The 8,139-nt window shown below is 38.9% G+C and overlaps 1 protein-coding gene across 4 annotated transcripts in view; it reads right to left on the bottom strand.

Moving 5' to 3' along the window:
* Positions 1-850: 850 nt before the first annotated feature.
* LOC102369897 (septin-2) overlaps positions 851-8,139 on the bottom strand; it is a 62,324-nt gene continuing 55,035 nt past the window's right edge. For all 4 annotated transcript variants that reach the window (XM_006021533.3, XM_006021532.3, XM_006021534.3 and 1 more), the window contains one exon: positions 851-1,711. The gene's annotated coding sequence lies outside the window, so the exon portion shown is untranslated. The remainder of the gene's footprint in view (positions 1,712-8,139) is intronic.

Raw genomic sequence — 8,139 nt, 5'->3', positions numbered from 1 at the left:
GGGAAAGGGTGGGGGGAGGGGAAGTGGTGGGAGGACTGCTTTTTCAGAAGGGCTGTTCAGCAGTTCCTGGAGGAAAAAAAAAAATTAAAAAAAAAAAAAATCAGGCTTTTTAAAAGTATACTCAGGCACCCCAAAACACTGATTTTTGAAAGTTTGCTTCTCAGACCATATCCTTTGCCCAAGAGTTACTATAGTACATAATTACCTTCTAGTCACCAGGGAAGGGCTTAGCAGTCTCCTGACTTTCATGAGCACAAATGGATAGTATGATGCTTTATGACAGCTGTAGAACATAATGAACCATCACTGAAGAAATATTGCTAACAAGAAATCATATATTAACTTAGTTGAATGCACATCCTTGTCAACTCATGAGAAACAAGTGCACAGATCCACCCCACTCCCCAGCCCCCAAAAGACCTCTCACTAGGCAGGTCTGTAGAAGTTTTTAATAAAGTAGTATATGAATAATGACCGTTTAGCTCATTTCAACTTCACATTGGCAACTTCTGTATTAACACTGAAGTCTTACAATATCATGCCTATTTAACACCAGTTTAACACCACTTAATACAAGCCAAATACACATCCCTTTGAAGAAAATTGTTTGCTAAAGCTGTCCTGATTAAGAAGATAGGAGCTCAGTGGAATTTTCTAAAGCACCTAAGCAGGTTAGGTGCCTAAGTTCAAAGTCCATTTTTTAAATGATTTAAGCTACTTCAGTGTAGTTTGTGTACACACCAGCCATGGAAAAAAGCTTCTTTCTTCATGATAAATATTTTGAGTCTTTAATACATGTTCTATATATGACTTGGTTATTAAATAGCAAGCTTATTTAAATGAAAGGATAAACACAAAAAACGTTTAATGTTCATTCAATTTATTAAAAAAAAAATGCAAGGAAAATTTAGTGTTATGATATACATTAAAAAAGTTCAGTACATACCAGCAGTTACTTGGCTGAGCAATGAAAATGCCTTAGATAGAAAACTGTGCAGCCATACTTGAAGACAAGTCTTCATAGATATCCAAAAAAGTTATTTGGCATGCAGGGTGTCTACGTATTTTTAAGGCACTATGGTTGGTTTAGAAAAAGTCAGCCTATCATCATGGCGTAGCATCAGTATTTTGAACCTTTTGTTTTACGTTATGCACATACAAACCACAAGAGATGATGCTACAAGAGTAAACAAAAGCACAACTTACACAGATGGCCCAGGTGTATCATTATATACGAGAGAAAAAAGTTATGATAAACTAGTGATTAGGTATATAATGGTTCAACTAAGAGAGCAAATAAAAGCTAGGACAGTGTGCAAACAAATACACATTTACTGTAAACAGTTCACAAAATCTTTCAGCATTAAGTGACAAGACCTAGCTGAAATGTGGTACATCATCTTAAACCCATTCACAATGACTAATACAAGCAGTGCAGGACATTTTTGGATAAAAATATAAAAATTAGGGTGTATTATCCTTCCTATAAGTGTGAAGACATTATTACCAAGAAAAAAACAAGAGACACATAGACCATGATTAAGGTTGGACAGAGATATATATAAAAAGTTGTTGCACAACATGATCTTCAAAACTTATTTTGCAGGTCTCGCTTGATCCGCAGCATCCAGCATTTCATTTGAGCGTTATCGCTGGTTCATTAGTGTCAAAAAGAATAAAGCACCCATCCATTTAAGAGAACTGTATACCACTGCGGGTGAAAAAAAACAAGAGTGTATTAGGAAAGACAATAAAAGAACAAATATTTCAGCTACTCAAAAAGCTGTTTTTTTGCTATTTTCAATCAATCCTGGTAGAGTATAGTACAACCCAGAAACCAACACACTTACTCACCACACTGTATACACCCCCATGTCAGAGCTGGAATGAATAGAGTAACTCACTAAAATTAGTGGATACTGTGTTTGCTCACTCCTGGATTGAGTTTGGCTCAAATATCTAATACACTCAAATCTTTACTAAGAGCAGAGGACAGAGAATTTATTTTTAGTTATGTATTTTCTCACACACCCACACTCCCATCAGCCCGTAAGACGACTTATACTGAGCATGAAGTGTCTGCAGCAGCAATGTGCAGTTTGATTTCTTTTTAGGAAGCTAAATGCAACTACTTATCTATTTGAGGTTAAAAGGAAACAATTTTTATATTATTCATAAGGTGTATGCTAAACTGGAAAAGGAATAGATTTTTCTAAGTCCACCTGAACTGCTCATATAGTAAGAGATATTGGTCTACAGTTCCAAAATTAATTTAGGCTTTTGGCTATCTCCACATTTGGACAATGATCTGCAGCTCCATAAAGAAGCCCGGTTTTATGAGGACGGATGCTCAGCACTTCCTGAAAAGAAAAAAAAAAAAAAAAAAAAAATCAGGCATCTTAAAAAGGTATCTCAAATTTGAATCCAAATTAAAAAATACCCAAATTCTGTAGCCACTAGGCTCCTGGGTCACAAACAAATGAGCTGCTTTTATCCAGTCCTTTATCTGAAGAACAGAAAAAGGAAACAGTAAGACTGCCATATCAAGGAAATCAAACACCTAATACAGTACACCCTCACTGATCCAAGGTAGCATCCCCCATGAGTATCGCATGGAATGGAAAGCAAAACTAGAAAATAGCTACGTTCCTCTGCTCTTTGCAGTTCTCATCATGCACATTTTGTGTAGCTAACAAGTCATCCATCATTTTAAGATAGTCATCACTTCACAGAAACAAGTCAGCACTGGGTTTCTAAGAAGTCAGAGATCATGGGCAGCTGACTGTAAACTCCAACTATTATACTAAAACAAGATTCCAACTTGAAAAGAGAAATTGTAAAAGTCTACAGATGTGCAGCTGCCTGGCAGGTAGAAAAGAAGTGTGGCTATTAGGGAAAATATCCCAAATGGAGATGGGAACTGATATTTCAGATTCAGGAAAAGGGCCGGAGTTTCAAACACATCCAAAGGATCTGATTATCTTACAGAGTTAAGCAAACCCAAGTTGTTACAAACATTACCAATCTGATTTTCATTGTTCATTTTATAATTATAAACCCCTTTTAGAGAAACAGCCAAAGTTCACCCCGCGTTCACTGTGTGGATTCATTTCACTGGCATTTCCTTCTCTCTCTGCTGAGAAAACACATTTTACTCTTGGCATCTGTTATATTCTCATCATTCCCTTATACCAATCTGATGCCTGGTTTTGCTGCTCTAATCAGTTAAGTCTCCCATATTTTCCTGAATTTGACCCCAAAGTGGTTAAATAACTTTAATACCTCTGTCATACAAAAAAAATTTAATGTAGTAAGTTTTTCCAATGTAATGCCAGAAGATAAATCTCACGTAGCCAGGGTTTGCTGGCTGCTACGTGCCAATGCCCATGCACATATACTGGCATTCAGAAAGCTACCACCAAGTTAACAGCCCTAACTTCCGTAAGAAGTTCCAGGGAATCTATAATTAGTGAATTCTGACAGACTACACTGCATCCAACAACAGGGTGTCCTGCCCTGTAGCCCAATGGAAGGACAATGACTATATACTGACTCAAGCATAGAGGGTCACTTTGGGGTTGGTGATTCAGGAATATCTCGTATCATCTCAGTAAGATAACCCACTGAGGCTTAATTCATTCATTCAGAACCTGCTCTGATCTTATGACAAGATCATAGCTTGAAACAGTATGCCCTCAGGACCTTTCTAAATAATTCTGACTCAATAGCTTGTACAGAATGTTACCCCTCAAAGGATCACACCATAAAACAATTCTTATTAGGCAACCTGAAAATGTCACCAAAGGAAAAGTAATAAGCTAAGATCACATGACTCATCAAGGATGTTTGCCCATAACTCCCTCCAATAATAATTAAGAAGACACTCTTCCTCCACCATGTAATCCTTAAGGTAAGAAACCTGCTTTATAAGCCAAGTCCTTTTCCTCTCTCTGATCCCAGCTGCCTTTTTCCAATTTTTTTTTTTTTGGTCATCGCTGCTGCATTCATATAATTAGCATTAGTGGAAACTTGGGAATATGCCATACTTCTGAATGGCCCTAGGCATGAGAATTTCAATCACCAGGACATTCTCTACTCGAAGACATAGCAGTAGGAAAAGTTTGCTTCAACTCAAAAAAAAGCAGTTAATTTTGCACTTCATATTTCACTGGCTACTTTTGACTCACACATGCTAAATATTTTGGGAGTTCCTGTTATTTCACCATCCTAGTCAATCTCTCTGCTTCAAGTTTGTTCCATTTTGTGTTCCTTTCTGCTGATTTGCAGAAGCATCTTTTATTTTCCCCATATTACATTTAATTACTTAAGTATCTGGAACTGGTCCAGATGCCTTCAAACTTCCTTTTATTGTGTTTTATCAGTAAAATTAGTACGCTTACTGCTGGCCTGCCTACTGAAGTCATGTTCCTCTGCGTTATAAGACTACAGCTGTTCTGAAAATGCTGTTTTAAGCAGATATGAAACCTTGGTTTTACCCCAAATCCCTGCTGCTATTTTATAAACTGGACTGACCCTAGCAATCCACTCCTCAGGCTCCCTATTACTTAAAGAATCTCAGTAGTAAGCACCTCTTCTCCAACCCCCACACCCTGCACTGTGTGCTGGTGATAAAGTTGCACAGTTGGACATGCTGAACTTTTTTCATCATAGCATAGTCCAGACTCATTTCAGAGAGACAACAGACTGGTGCACTTGGACAAGAGAAGAAAGAATTACTCCTTGTGGGGTCTATTTCCAAGTGCATATGTGTGAGGTACTGTACAAAGGAGGTTCACTTTAGACATCTAAGTATTATTGAAAAATAAATATTTCCCCCTCTCCAGTAACAATTCATATTAAATTAGAGTTTTGCAGAGCTTTTAGAACTCCAAAAGGGAAAAAAAATTAGAATTTGATAACTAAAGATGTTGTTTTAAATTCAAGTTCATAACACTGCACCAAAATAAAAAACCCCTGACATTTCCTACAATGAGCCAATGTTTAAAATCATGTAATCAAGTCTTTTTAACGTGAAACAATCATCTGATGCAATGTCTTTCTGATGTGGGATCACTCAGTGAAATCAAGCTTTCATTTTTTTAACTGTCAGAACAGCTGATGCTGAGATACAGGGCATGTAATTATATGGAATTATTACATAGGAATGCATCTGCACTGTTGGAAAATCATTCCATCTTTTTTTTCCCATCATTCCAAACATTTCAACCAAAATGCTGCACTTCTTTTCACTCAAAGAAATCAGAAATCCAGCACTTCACAAAACTTCCTTTGTTCCACAGCAAAGCCGTAAACATTTTGATTTATGCTCCCAATCTATATGTAATCCCTATGGACAGACTAAAAACGGCTTCTGAATAATAAACTGAATCCTCCAAATTTTTAAGAACCGCTACACTGAACAGATAAGTCTACAAAAGTACAGGGCGTTTTCCTATTCCTTCTTCTGCTGACCTCAAAAACAGCGCTGAAAGGTTAGACTGAATGGAAATGGAGTTTTGAAGAGTCAGAGATCTGAAGTTATATAGTTAAATGGACACACTGCAGGAGAGAAATAGCAGGATGTTTTTTCCTGGTACAGAATTTCCCAAAGCAGCACTGAATTCCTGGGAACTCAGCATACCAAATGCTTCAAGAAACAAGGAAAAAAGCAGAGTTTTGCAGGCTTCATAATACTTCAGATTTATTTAGCACTTAAGTGAAGAATAACTTCCATGTAGTGTCTCAAAGGTATTTGCAGTGTTCTCATGGGAAACTAAATGATTCACCCAAGGCCACAAAGAGAATTTTTGGAAGAGCTAGGTTTAGAATAAGAGCACATGATGCTTGAAGTCCCAGCTACATTCAATAAATGCAAATGGTCTACCAATCTGGGATGAGTAAATGGATGAGTTTTGAATTATATTTTTTTATCTCAACAGGCCTACATGGAACAGTTTTATATTCCTCACCTCAAGTATTAATAGTTTTCTAAAAAAAACAAATCCACAATCCTAAGCACTTCATAAACATTACAGAACTTCAAGCTGCATAATGACTTTCATACTAGGAGTTTAATGTTTTACCAATCTTGAGCCTTCACAGCCTTGCAAAATAAGCAACTATTCCCATTTTACAGTGGGTAAAGTTATGTCACTTGCTGAAGTTCTTACAGATCCCTGAAGAGACCTTGCTGTTCAAATTAATTGCAAGGCCTGACCACCGCTTGGTGTGTAAGGGGAACATGAACCACCCACACCATTTAGAAAGACAGATTCTCTACTGGTAAGCAGAAAGCAATAGTTTTTGCAACAGCCTAACTTTTACAAGTAAAGCTGCAAATCATTCAACAAAACTTGTGTAAATGACAGGCTGACACACCTTTCCAAGTTGAGGAAAACCAAAAGAATGGGAGGAGAATGGTGCGGCCTTAGCCTGTCTATCCTAGCATAAAAAACATCCACAGGCTGTGCCAGGTGGTTGTTCCAAATACTAAAAACTTGCCTAAGCTTCACATTCCCTAAGCTTTGGACTTCAGCTGCCAAAAACTACAGCACGATACATTCTTCCTCAGATGACATTTCTCATCACATCAATTCGGTATCAAACATCACTTGGAAGACTGGTTGCTAGGAGAATGCACTGCATTTACATTAAAAAAAGAAAGAAAATTATGTTCATCCATTTGTAGTAAGAACTAGTTATTTTCTGTCTGTGTGTTATGCTTGTCAGAAGAGAACAACAGTGTAAAGATACCACTCTTATCTCCCTAATTTGTGGAAAAAATCTGCTAGCATAGTGGAGTTTTCAGCACACTTTCTACAGATGTTATGAGAACAAAATGTCTTGGTTTTTCTAAAAAGATTTCACTGGAAGTATGACTGCAGTTCCTTCTGGCTATATTCGTTTTACATAGCTTAGGTTTAGCTGTCTTTGTCCCAATATGACCCTGAAACTATCCAGAATTGTCCGAGTGGAAGATAACAGCGATCCAGATGTGCAGGAATGAGGAGGGGAAACAAATTGCAGCAAGCTAAGTGGGTTTTTTTTGAAAGAGGGAAGGGGAAGGACAGAACTCCATCTCTTATAACAATCCTTTCATTTTCTTCAAGAAAACCTCTCTGGGAGCCATTACTCCTGAGGTAGGCAGGCTCTGAGACGACATTAACTCCAATAGTAGATCTACTAAATCTTTCTTTAAAAGTGAAAGGAAATATTTCAGATTCATAGGTTGTGTTTTATTAGGGTCTGCTGAATTCATAGTTTCATAGTAGCTAGGGTCAGGAGGAACCTGAACAGATCACCGAGCCTGACCCCATGCCACAGGCAGGAATGAATGCTGGGTTCACAAGACCCCAGACAGGTGATCATACAACCTCCTATTGAATTTGCCCAAGGTAGGGGCGAGGACCACTTCCCTGGGAAGTGGGTTCCAGATTTTGGCCACCCGAACTGTAAAATACCGCCTTCTGATCTCCAATCTAAACCTATTCTCCATCAGCTTATGACCATTGTTCCTTGTCACCCCAGGTGGTGCTGGGGAGAAAAGAGCTCTGCCTATTTGCTGTTGATCCCCCCTGATGAACTTGTAGGCAACCACCAGGTGCCCCCTCAGCCTCCTCTTGCTGAGGCTGAACAGGTTCAGGGGTCTCAGTCTCTCCTCGTAGGGCCTGTCCTGCTGCCCTCTCACCAAGCACAGTACTCCAACTGCAGCCTGACCAAAGTCACATAGAGGGGGAGTATCACCTCTCTGGACCGGCTTGAGATGCACCTTTGATGCATGACAAGGTATGGCTGGCCTTGCTGGCTGCAGTCTGACATTGGTGGCTCATGTTCATCTTGGAGTCAATAATGACTCTGAGATCCCTTTCTGCCTCTGTTTTCAAGAAGGGAACTCCCCAGCCTGTATGTGTGCTGTGGATTCCTTCTCCCAAGGTGCAGCACCCTGCATTTGTCTACGTTGAACCCCTTCCTATTCTCATCTACCCACTTTTGTAGTCTGTCTAAATCTAGTTGCAGCCTCTCTCTCCCTTCAAGTGTGTCCACCTCGCCCCACATCTTAGTGTCATCAGCAAACTTAGACAGTGTGTTTTCCACCCCCTCGTCCAAGTCGCTGATGAAGATGTTAAACAGTGCGGGCCC

This window comes from Alligator sinensis, unplaced genomic scaffold (genome assembly GCF_000455745.1).
Source record: "Alligator sinensis unplaced genomic scaffold, ASM45574v1 scaffold570_1, whole genome shotgun sequence".
Classification (NCBI taxonomy): Eukaryota; Metazoa; Chordata; order Crocodylia; family Alligatoridae; genus Alligator; species Alligator sinensis.
Note: the sequence above shows the minus strand (reverse complement) of the source record. Positions and strands in the feature narration are given on the sequence as shown.